The sequence below is a fragment of the Durio zibethinus genome, chromosome 4 (assembly GCF_047325235.1).
Source record: "Durio zibethinus cultivar Kanyao isolate XHJ-2024 chromosome 4, ASM4732523v1, whole genome shotgun sequence".
NCBI classification, from domain to species: domain Eukaryota; kingdom Viridiplantae; phylum Streptophyta; class Magnoliopsida; order Malvales; family Malvaceae; genus Durio; species Durio zibethinus.
In genome coordinates this window covers 29,377,792-29,392,021 of record NC_143165.1, presented here as the reverse complement: position 1 = coordinate 29,392,021, position 14,230 = coordinate 29,377,792, and positions in this window count along the sequence as shown.

Below are 14,230 nucleotides of genomic sequence, written 5' to 3'. Positions count from 1 at the left end.
AAAGAGCATAAGAGCTTTTACAAATATTTAGCCAGTATATAATCAAGTGTTTAAAATGGGGATACTTTTTTCAAATCACCATAAAATCTTCTACATTTTGATTATTTAGGTAAATTTTTTTATGGATGTGAACAAAAATACAAGGATAATATATACCAAATTTGGAGCTAAAACTCTTAAAAAATTTTCAAAAAATCTTGAACTGCGAAAAATTTTGAAAATCATGAAAAATATAAACAAATCATCTTGTCGTGAAACTTCACATGAAGGCTAAAGGGACTATTATACGAATTTGCAAGCCATAAAATGGCATTGGCATGTCAAAAATATGAAGATGTGCTTGAACCCATCTACTACCCAATCATAGTACGTGGCCCGGGCATAAGATACTCGCACGTGGTGTATGTATGACCCAACATGCCGATGATGTTTGAAGGAACTACCCACACCAAGGTCCAGTATGTGTCGATGGTGGTCAAAGCATGTGCCGAGACCAAGGGTGAACATGTCTCGATGGCGGTCAAGGCATATGTATGTGTCATAGTCTATAAGCTGGTCCAAGCCCAAGGGTTCTTTTTGAGTTGAAAACCAGTTCCAGTTCTAGTGGGACAGAGTTTGATAGCCAAGGTTACCAAGCCTTGAGACGTACAGGAGGTCTAGGTCATGAGAAACTAGCCTAGAATAATGGTACGGGTAGTGATCAAAACTCTAGAAGCTTAGGCTCATTGTTCAGGTTCTGCAAAATTAAGCTAGGCCTAAATGCAAGCACTATGAACAATGTGTGGGCATATTGTCAGACCTAGGTATAGGCAATAATGATCGAGGTGTAGGCATGCCTAAACATAGTCCTAAGAGGATCAGTATTTATGGGCTTTTAAAAGCCCAGTACTACAGCATGATCTTTAACAAGCTAGAATTATGACGAGCACTTAAGTTTTTAGGTTGACTTAGGCAAATAGAATCAATCCCCTATCCAAGGTTGATAGAGTTTGGCTTAAGATCAGAGCTTGTGACACATGCACCAAGCATCATTTGGTGTTGATGGTGATCGAGGGGTAGACAAGTGCCTTAGGTGGAAAGGTCATAGTACACATGCTGCACCAAATGCCAAGATCTATCAAAAAGGTGTTTAAGGTTACAACCCATACCAAGGGCCCACTTATGTCGATGGTGGTTGAGACAAGTGCTCGCACCAAATGCCAATATTTGTCAATGGTGTTCGAGGCAACATCCTACACCAAAAGGGCCAGCATATGCTGATAGTGTCCAAGTAACAACAGGCTAGCATCTATAGATGATGTTGGATGTGATTGCCCATACCAACCAAGGGCCAAATGCTAGTGATGGCATTTGAGGCAATAACCGACATTAGGGGCCAGCCTGTGCTGATGGAGTTTGAGGCAAGTATCCATACTAAAGGCAAGCCTGTCCTTGTAACAAATACTAAAGGCATTTGGTTGTTGTTTACTTGGATGCTAAAGGGAGTGATATCATCACCTTACAGAATCGATTGTAATAAAGAACACCATTCATCCCTAACCCGAAAGAGGTGCGACATAAAAAAGTGAAGCAAAAGGACTTTGATGGGTATAGAGGGAAAGAGGGACAAATTGAAGCGACAAAGTGCTGAATCTTAATGGATCATGATAGCAAGGCTACTCTACCACTTACAATACCCTATCACATATTTAAGTTATCTGCAAAGGATTTTACCCACCTCTTATTGAACTTGTTTGATAAACATATTTATTTTAAAAATCTTTTACTTATTAATTGTCAAAATATTAATAAATTAATAGTATTTTAATCCGAATAAGCTTGTATGAACAAAAACAATTATTTTATGACAAAAGAAAATGTCAAAAAAATTTAAAATAAATAATTATTCAAATAGCCATAACTATTTGAACTTACTCGATAAACAAATTTATTTTTTAAATCCTTTACTTTTTAATTATTTGACTATTAATAAATTGTATTATTTTAAATGAAATATGCTTGTATGAATAGAAAAAACTATTTTATGATGAAATAAAAAGTTATAGCAATTTGAAATAGGTAATTGTTCAAATAGTCATAACTATTTAAACTTGTTTAATAAACAAATTTAGTTTTTAAGTCTCTTACTAATTAACATTCAGAATATTAATAAATTAAAATTATGTTATTTTGAATAAGCTTGTGCAAACAGAAACAATTGTTTTGTGACAAAACAAAATGTCATAATAATTTGAAATAGATAATTGTTCAAACAATAATAACTATTTACACTGGTCAGGCCAACAGATTCACTTTTCAAATCCGTTACTTATTAATTTTTAGAATACTAATAAATTAGCATTACTTTATTTCAAATAAGATTGCATCAATAGAAACAATTTTTTTATGACTAGACAAATGCTCATAACAATTTGAAATAAACAATTGTTCAAATTCTTATAACTAATTAAACTGGTTTGGTAAATAGATTTATTTTTTAAATCTTTTATTAATTTTCAAAATGTTAATAAATTAATATTATTTTATTCTGAACAAACTTATATGAACAAAAAACATTTGTTTTACGATAAAAAAAGGTTATAATAATTTGAAATAGATAATTATTCATAATAGTCATAACTATTTGAACTATTTCAAAAAATAGAATTAGTTTTTAAATTTCTTATTAATTTTTAAAATATTTTAATAGATAAATATTATTTTATTTTGAATAATTTTGCATGAATAGAAACAATTGTTTTATGACAAAATAAAAGGTCATAACAATTTGAAATAGGTAATTGTTCTAATGGACATGACTCTTTGAACTTGTTTGGTAAGTAGATTTATTTTTTAAATCTCCTACCTATTAATTTTTAGAATATTAATAAATTAATATTATTTTATTTCAAATAAACTTGTATGAATAGAAACAATTGTTTTATGACAAAACAAAAGACCATAACTATTTGAAGTAAATAATTGTTCAACCAGTCATAACTATTTGAATTTGTTTGGTAAACAAATTTATTTTTTAAATCTTTTACTTATTAATTTTTGGAATATGAATAAACTAGTATTATTTTATTTTGAATACGCATGTATAAACAAAAACAATTGGTTTATGACAAAATAAAAAGTCATAACTATTTGAAATAAATAATTGTTTAAATAGTCATAACTATTTGAATGTGCTTTATGACAAAATAATCTTAACTATTTGAGCTAGTTCGGCAAACAAATTTATTTTTAAATCTCTTACTTACTAATTTTTGGAATATTATTCAATTAGTATTATTTTCATCCAAATAAGCTTGTATAAAAGGAAACATTTGTTTTATGACAAAATAAAAATCATAATGATTTGAGATAGATCATTATTCAAATAGCCATAATTATGTGAATTGTTTCAGTAAATAGATTTAGTTTTTAAATCTCTTATTAATTTTCAAAATATTAATAGATCAGTATGATTTTATTTTGAATAATTTTGCATGAACAAAAACAATTATTTTATGATAAAATAAAAGGTCATAACGATTAGAAATAGATAATTATTCTAATGGATATGAATATTTGAACTTGTTCAGTATGTAGATTTATTTTATAAATCACCTACCTATTACTTTTTAGAATATTAATAAATTAGTATTATTTTATTCTAAATAAACTTGTGTGAATAGAAACAATTGCTTTATGACAAAACAAAAGATCATAACTATTTTAAATAAATAATTATTCAAACAGTTATAACTATTTGAACTTACTCGATAACATATTTATTTTTTAAATCTTTTACTTTTTAATTTTTGAAATATTAATAAAATAGTATTATTTTATTTTTAATACGCTTGTATGAACAAAAACAATTGGTTTATAAGAAAACAAAAGGTCATAACTATTTAAAATAGATAATTATTCAAATAGTCATAACTATTTGAACATGTTTAGAAAACAAATTTATTTTTTAAATTTTTAGTTATTAATTTTTAGAATATTAATAAATTTATATTATTTTTTTAGTATAAGCTTGTATGAATAGAAACAATTATTTTTTGACAAAACAAAATATCATAATGATTTGAAATAGATAATTGTTCAAATAGTCATAACTATTTGAACATGTTCGGTAATTAGATTCATTTCTTAAATCTCTTACTCATTAATTTTCAAAGTATTAATAGATTAGTATTATTTTATTTGAATAAGCCTATATCAACCGATACAACTGTTTTATGATGAAACATAAAGTCATAACAATTTGAAATATATAATTATTCAAATAGCTATGACTATTTGAACTTGTTCAAGAAACATATTTATTTTAAAATTTTCTACTTATTAGTTGTCAAAATGTTAATAAACTAATATTATTTTAATCCAAATAAGCTTGTATGAACAAAAACAATTGTTTTATGACAAAACAAAAAGTCAAAACAATTTCAAATAAATATTTGTTCAAATAGTCATAGTTATTTGAACTTATTCAATAAATAGATTTATTTTTTAAATATTTTATTTATTAATTTTCTAAATGATAATAAATTTGTATTATTTTAATTGAAATAAGCTTGTGGGAATAGAAAAAAATATTTTATGACAAAACAAAAGGTTATGGCAATTTGAAATAGGTAATTGTTCAAATAGTCATAACTATTTGAACTTGTTCAATAAACAAATTTAGTTTTTAAATCTTTTATTCATTAATTTTTGGAATATTAATAAATTAAAATTATGTTATTCCTAATAAGCTTGTATGAAAACAATTGTTTTGTGACAAAATAAAAGCTCATAACTATTTGAAATAGATAATTATTTAAACAGACAACTATTTGTACTGGTCAAGTCAACAAATTCAATTTTTAAATCCGTTACTTATTAATTTTTAGAATATTAATAAATTATAATTACTTTATTTCGAATAAGACTATATCAATAGAAATAATTATTTTATGACAAAACAAATTATCATAACGATATGAAATAAATAATTGTTTAAATTGTTATAATTAATTGAACTGGTTTAGTAAACAAATTTATTTTTTTAAATCTCTTATTAATTTTTAAAATATTAATAAATTAATGTTATTTTATTATGAACAAACTTATATGAACAAAAACATTTGTTTTACGAGAAAACAAAAGGACATAACGATTTGAAATAGATACTTATTTATATAGCCTTAACTATTTAAACTTATTTAATGAACAAATTTATTTTTCAAATCTCTTAATTATTAATTTTCGTAGTATTATTAGATTAGTATTATTTTATTTTGAATAAACTTGTATGAACATAAATAATTTTTTTATGACAAAACAAAAAGTTATAATGACTTGAAATATATAATTGTTTAAATAATCATAATTATTTGAACTAGTTCAGAAAAAAAATAATCTTCAACTTATTAATTTTTGAAATATTAATAAATTAGCATTATTTTATTCTGAATAGGCTTGTATGATGAAAAACAATTACTTTATGACAAAACAAAAGTACAAAACAATTTGAAATAGATAATTATTTAAATGGCCATAACTATTTGAACTGATTTGATAAACCAATTTATGTTTTTAATCTCCAACTTCTCAATTTTTGAAATATTAATAAAGTAATACTTTTCTCAATTTTTGAAATATTAATAAAGAATATTATTTTATTTTGGATAAGCTTTTATGAAATGAAGCAATTGTTTTATGATAAAACATAAGGTCATAACGATTTTAAAATGATAATTGTTCAAATAGTCATAACTATTTGAACTTGTTTAGTAAAAAATTTATTTTTTTAAATTCCTTGCTTATTAATTTTTTGAATGTTAATAAAATAGTATTATTTTATTTCAAATAAGCATTTATGAACTGAAAAAATTATTTTATGACTAAACAAAAGGCCAGAACAATTTGAAATAGATAATTATTCTAATAGTCTTTAACCATTTGAACTAGTTCAACAAATGCATTTATTTTTTAAATCTCTTTCTTATTAATTTTTAGAATATTATTAGTTTAGTAATATTTTACTCTGAATAAGTTTGTATAGATGGAAACAATTATTTTATGACAAAACAAAGATTATATCGATTTGAGATAGATAATTATTCAAATAGTCATAACCATTTAAACAGTTTGATAAACAGATTTAGTTTCTAAATCTCCTATTAATTTTTAGAATATTAATAAATTAGTATTATTTTATTCTAAATAATTTTGTATGAATATAAACAATTGTTTTATGACAAAACCAAAGATCATAATGATTTGAAATAAATAATTATTTAAATAATCATAACTATCTGAACTCACTCAGTAAACAAACATATTTTTTAAATCTTTTACTTATTAACTTTTGAAAATTTAATAAATTAGTATTATTTTATTCCAAATAAGCTTTTATGAATAGAAACAATTAGTTTATGATAGAACAAAATGTCATAACAACTTGAAATAGATAATTGTTCAAATAGTTATAACTATTTGAACATGTTTAGAAAACATATTTCTTTTGTAAATTTTTACTTATTAGTCTTTGGAATATTAGTAAATTCAAAATAAGCTTGTATGAATGGAAACAATTGTTTTATGGCAAAACAAAAGGTCATAATGATTTGAAATAGATAATTGTTCAAATAGTACTAACTAATTAAACTTGTTCGATAAGCAAATTCATTTTTTAAATCTCTTACTCGTTAATTTTTGGAATAGTAATAAGTTAGTATTATTTTATTTCAAATAAGCTTGTATGAATTGATACAATTGTTTTATGACAAAACAAAGGGTCATAGTGATTTGAAATAGATAAATATTCAAATAGTTGTTACTATTTGAACTTGTTCGATAAACATATTTATTTTTCAAATCTTTTACTTATTAATTGTCAAAATATTAATAAGTTAATATTATTTTAATTTGAATAATCTAGTATGAACAAAAATAATTGTTTTATGACAAAAACAAAAGGTCATAATAATTTGAAATAAATAATTATTTAAATAGTCATAGCTATTTGAAATTATTCAGTAAGCAAATTTGAAATAAGCTTGTATGAATAGCAAAATTTGTTTTATAATGATACAAAAGGTTATAGCAATTTGAAATAGGTAATTGTTCAAATAGCCATAACTCTTTGAACTTGTTTGATAAATAGATTCATTTTTTAAATCTCTTACTTATTAATTTTTGGATTTTTAATAAATTAGAATTATGTTATTCTAAATAAGCTTGTATGAATAGAAATAATTGTTTTATGACAAAACAAAAGATCATAATGATTTGAAATAGATAATTGTTCAAACAGTCATAATTATTTGCATTGGTCAGGTTAACAGCTACATTTTTTAAATTCATTACTTATTAATTTTAGAATATTAATAAATTAGCATGACTTTATTCTAAATAAGATTGTATGAATAGAAACAATTGTTTGTTGATAAAACAAATGGTCATAACGATTTGAAATAAATAATTGTTCAAATAGTTATAACTAATTAAATTGGTTTGGCAAATAGATTTATTTCTTAAATCTTTTACATATTAATTTTGGAAATATTAATAAATTAATATTATTTTATTCTGAACAAACTTATATGAACAAAAACATTTGTTTTATGACAAAACAAAAGGTAATAATGATTTGAAATAGATAACTACTTAAATAGTCATAATTATTTGAAATAGTTCTGTAAACATAATTGTCATGACTTTTTATTTTGTTATAAAACTATTGTTTCTATTCATACAAGCTTATTCAGATTAAAATAATATTAATGTATTAATATTTCAACAATTAATAAGTAAAAGATTTAAAAAATAAATATGTTTACCAAACAAGTTCAAATAATCATGACTATTTCAATAATTATCTATTTCAAATTATAGTGACCTTTTGTTTTGTAATAAATCATTTGTTTCAGTTAATATAATCTTATTTGAAATAAAATAATTCTTATTTATTATTATACCAAAAATTAATGAGAAAATTAAAAAAATGAATCTGTTTATCGAACAAGTTCAAATAGTTATGATTATCTAAATAATTATCTATTTCAAAATATTATGACCGTTTGTTTTGTCATAAAATAATTGAATATGTTCATGCAACCTTATTTTGAATAAAATAATATAAATTTATTAAAATTTCAAAAATTAATAAGTAAAAATTTAAAAAATAAATATGTTTTCTGAACATATTCAAATAGTTAGACTATTTAAACAATTATCAATTTGAAATCGTTATGGCAATTTATTTTGCCATAAACCAATTGTTTCTATTCATACAAGCTTATTCGAAATAAAATAATGCTAATTTATTAATATTTCTAAAATTAATAAGTAAAATATTTAAATAATAAATCTGTTTACCAAGCAAGTTCTAATAGTTATGAATATTTAAACAATTATATATTTCAAATCATTATGATCTTTTGTTTTGTCATAAAACAATTGTTTCTATTCATACAAGTTTATTTGGAATAAAATAATACTAATTTGTTATTATTCTAAAAATTAATAAGTTAGAGATTTAAAAAATAAATTTGTTTACCAAACAAGTTTAAATACTCATGTCCATTTGAACTGTTATCTATTTCAAATCATTATGACATTTTGTTTTGTTGTAAAATAATTGTTTCTATTCGTACAAAATTGTTCAGAATAAAAAAATACTAATTTATTACTATTTCAAAAATTAATAAGGATTTAAAAATAAAATGTCTTTTTCAAACCAGTTCAAATAGTTAAGACTATTAGAACAATTATCTATTCTAAATCACTCTGATAATTTGTTTAGTTAAAAAATAATTGTTTAAGTTCATACATGCTTATTCGAAATATAATAATACTAATTTATTAACATTCAAAAAATTAATAAGTAAGAAATTAAAAAAATCTATTTATCGAATAATTTCAAATAGTTATAATTATTTGAACAATTGTCTATTTAAAATTGTTATGACCTTTTAGTTTATCATAAACAATTGTTTTAGTACATAAAAGTTTATCTAAAATAAATACTATTTCTTTATTAATATTAATTGATAAGTTAGAGATTTAAAAAATATATCAATTTATCAAATTAGCTCAAACAATTATAGCCATTTGAACAATTATCTATTTCAAATCATTATGAACTTTTGTTTTACCATAAAGCAATTGTTTTTCATCTAGAAGCCTATTCGGAATAAAATAATACTAATTTACTAATATTTCAAAAATTACTAAGAGATTTAAAAAGTTAATTTATTTACTGAACTAGTTCAAATAGTTCTAACTATTTGAATAATTATATATTTCAAATTGTTATAACCTTTTGTTATCTCATAAAACAATTATTTCTATTCACACAAATTTATTTGGAATAAAATAATACTAATGTAATAATATTATGAAAATTAATCACTAAGAGATTTAAAAAATAAATTTGTTTGCTAAACTAGTTCAAATAGTTAAGGCTATATGAATAGTTCTTTATTTCAAATCGTTATGACCTTTTGTTTTGTCCTAAAATAATTTTTTTAGTTCTTAGCAATTTATTTGGAATAAAACAAAACAAATTTCTTAATATTTCAAAACTTAATAAGTAAGAGATTTAAAAAATAATTTTGTTTGCCTAACCAGTTCAAATAATTATGACTGTTTGAACAATTATCTTTTTCAAATCATTATGATCTTTTGTTTTGTCATAAAACAAATATTTTTGTTCATATAAGTTTGTTTGGAATAAAATAATATTAATTTATTAATATTATGAAAATTAAGAAGTAAAAAATTTAAAAAATAAATCTGTTTACTAAGCCAATTTAATTAGTTATAGCTATTTGAACAATTATTTATTTCAAATCATTATGACCATTTGTTTTGTCATAAAACAATTGTTTCTGTTCGTACAGTCTTATTAAAAAAAAGTAATACTAATTTATTAATATTTTAAAAATTAATAAGTAACGAATTTAAAAAGTGAATCTATTAGACCATTGTAAATAGCTATGACTGTTTGAATAATTATCCATTTTAAATCATTATGACCTTTTGATTTATCACAAAATAATTTTTTTTGTTCGTACTATCTTATTTGAAATAACATAATTCTATTTTATTAATATTCTAAAAATTAATAAGTAAGAGATTTAAAAAATGAATCTATTTACCAAACAAATACAAATAATTATGACTATTTGAATGATTTTCTATCTCAAATTGCTATAACCTTTTGTTTTGTCATAAAACAATTTTTTTAATTCATACAAACTTATTTCAAATAAAATTATACAAATTTATTAATATTCAGACAACTAATATGTAGAAGATTAAAAAAATAAATCTGTTTATCAAATAAGTTCAAATAGTTATGACTATTTGAACAATTATTTATTTCAAATTGTTATGACTTTTTGTTTTGCCGTGACACAATTGTTTTCTTCATACAAGCCTATTTGGATTAAAATAATATTAATTTATTAAGAATTTAAAAATTAATAAGTAAAAGATTTTAAAATAAATATGTTTACCGAACAAGTTCAAATAGTCAAACTATTTGAATAATTATCTATTTCAAATCATTATGACTTATTGTTTTGTCATAAAACAATTATATCAGTTCATATAGGCTTATTCGAAATAAAATATCACTAATTTATTAATATTCTAAAAATTAATGAGTAAGAGATTTAAAAAAATAAATATGTTTACTAAACAAGTTCAAATAGTTATTGACTATTTGAACAATTATCTATTTCAAATTGTTATGACCTTTTTTTTTGTCATAAAACAATTGTTTCCATTTATACAAACTTAATCCAAATAAAATAATTAAATTTATTAATATTCCAAAATTTAATAAGTAAAATTTTAAAAAATAAATTTGTTTTTCGAATACATTCAAATAGTTATGACTATTTGAATAGTTATCTTTTTCAAATAGTTATGACCTTTTGTTTTGTGATAAAACTAATTATTTCTATCCATACAAGCTTATTCAAAATAAAATAATACTAATTTATTAATATTCCAAAATTTAATAAGTAAAAAATTTAAAAAATAAATCTATTTACTGATTAAGCTCAAATAGTTATGACTATTTGAACAAATTTTTATTTCAAATAGTTATGATATTTTATTTTGTCATTAAACAATTGTTTCTATTTATACAAGGTTAATCGAAATAAAATAATACTACTTTATTAATATTTTGTAAATTAATAGGTCAGAGATTTAAAAAATAAATCTATTTACCAAACAAGTTTAACTAGTCATGTCTATTTGAATAACTATCTATTTCAAATCATTATGACCTTTGTTTTGTCGTAATACAATTGTTTCTATTCATACAAAATTATTCAAAATAAAATAATACTGCTTTATTAATATTTTGAAAATTAATAAGAGATTTAAAAACTAAATCTGTTTACTGAACCAATTCAAATAGTTATGACTATTTGAACAATTATCTATCTTAAATTGTAATGATCTTTATTTTGTCATATAAAAACTGTTTCTTTCATACAAGCTTATTTGAATTAAAATGATACTAATTTAATAATATTTTGAAAATTAATAAGTAAGAGATTTAAAAAAATAAATTTGTTTATTGAATAATTTCAAATATATATGACTATTTGAATAATTATCTATTTAAAATTATTTTGACCTTTTATTTTGTCATAAAACAATTGTTTCAATTAATAAAAACTTTTTCAAAGTAAAATAATACTACTTTATTAATATTTCAAAAATTATTAAGCAAGAGATTTAAAAACTAAAGTTGCTTTTTCAAAGCAATTCTAATAAGTTACAACTATTTGAACAAATATCAATCTCAAATTATTATGATATTTGTTTTGTCATAAAACAATTAGTTTTGATCTTACAAGCTGATTTGGATAAAAATAATACTAATTTCATAATATTTTAAAAATTAATAAGTAAGAGAATTAAAAAATAAATGTGTTTGCAAATCAGTTCAAATAATTAAGATTAGTAGAATAGTTATCTATTTCAAATTGTTATGACCTTTTGTTTAGTCATAAAATAATTGTTTCAATTTGTACAAGCTTATTTGAAAGAAAATAATACTAATTTATTAACTTTCAAAAAATTAATAAGAGATTCGAAAAAAAATCTATTTACTAAATAAATTCAAATAGTTATGACTATTTGAACAATTATCTATTTAAAATTGTTACGAACTTTTGTTTTATCATAAAAGAATTGTTTCTATTCACAAAAGTTTATCCACAATAAAATAATCTACTTTATTAATACTTTGAAAATTAATAAGTAATAGATTAAAAAAATAAATTAGTTTATTGAATCAGTTCAAATAATTATGGTCATTTAAACGATTATCTATTTCAAATTGATATTACATTTCATTTTGTCATAAAATTTGTTTTTCAACATACAAGCTTATTTGAAATAAAATTGTTAGTACCTTTCATTTTGTCATAAAACTATTATTTTTGAACATACAAGTTTATTTGAAATAAAATAATACTAATTTATTAATATTTCAAGAATTAGTATGAGATTCAAAAAATAAATTTGTTTAACAAATAAGTTCAAATAGTTATGACTATTTGAACAATTATCTATTTCAAATTGTTATAACCTTTTGTTCTATCATAAAACAATTATTTATGTTCATATGAATTTATTCGAAATAAAATAATACTAAATTAATAATATTCTAAAAATTCTTAACTAAGAGATTTGAAAAATAAATTTGTTTGTCGAACAAGTTCAAACAATTAAGACTATATAAATAATTATTTATTTTAAATCATTATGACCTTTTCTTTTGTTATAAAATAATTATTTCAGCTCATCCAAGTTTATTCGTAACAAAATAAAACTAATTTATTAATATTTCAAAAATTTATAAGTAAGAGATTTAAAAAATAAATTTATTTATCGAAACAATTCAAATAATTATAATTATTTAAAATTTATATATTTAAAATTGTTATAACATTTTGTTCTACCGAAAAACAATTATTTATATTCATGCAAGCTTATTTAGAATAAAATAAAGCTAATCTAATAATATTTTAACAATTAATAACTAAGAGATTTAAAAAATAAATTTGTTTGCTAAACCACTTAAAATAGTGAAGGCTATATGAAAAATTATCTATTTCAAATAGTTATGATATTTTATTTTATTGTAAAACAATTTTTTCAACTCTTAGTAACTTATTCAAAATAAAATAAATTGAATTTATTAATATTTCAAAAACCAATAAGAGATTTAAAAAATAAGTTTGTTAGCCAAACCAGTTCAAATAATTATAAATAGTTGAACAATTATCTATTTTAAATTGTTATTACCTTTTGTTTTGTCATAAAATAAATATTTTTGTCATATAAATTTGTTCAAAATAAAATAATATTAATTCATTAATATCTTGAAAATTAATAAGTAAGAGATTTAAAAAATAAATCTATTTGCCAAACCATTGAATTAGTTAAAACTATTTGAACAATTATTTATTTCAAATTGTTATGACCATTTGTTTTATCTTAAAACAATTGTTTTTATTCATATAGTTTTATTCAGAATAAAATAATGCTAATTTAAAATTAATAAGTAATGGATTTAGAAAATGTATCTTATTCCAAATAAAATAATATAAATTTACTAATATTTCAAAGATTAATAAGTAAAAATTAAAAAAATAAATCTATTCTCTAAACATGTTCAAATGGTTATGACTATTTGAACAATTATCTATTTCAAATTGTTATGATCTTTTTTTTATTATAAACCAATTGTTTCTTATCATAAATGGTTATTTAGAATAAAATAAGACTAAGTTATAAAAATTCTAAAAATTAATAACTAAAAGATTTAAAAAATAAATCTGTTTATCGAGTGAGTTCAAATAGTTATGACTATTTAAATAATTATTTATTTCAAATCGTTATGATCTTTTGTTTTGCCAGAAAACAATAGTTTCTATTCATACAAGTTTATTTGAAATAAGATAATACTAATTTATTAATATTCTAAAAATTAATAAGTTGAAGATTTAAAAAATAAATATGTTTACTGAATAAGTTCAAATAGTCGTGTCCATTTGAACTATTATCTATTTCAAATCATTATGACATTTTGTTTTGTCGTAAAATAATTATTTCTATTCATAAAAAAATATTTAGAATAAAATGATATTATTTCATTAATATTTTGAAAATTAATAAGAGATTCAAAAACTAAATCTGTTTATTGGACTAGTTCAAATAGTTATGACTATTT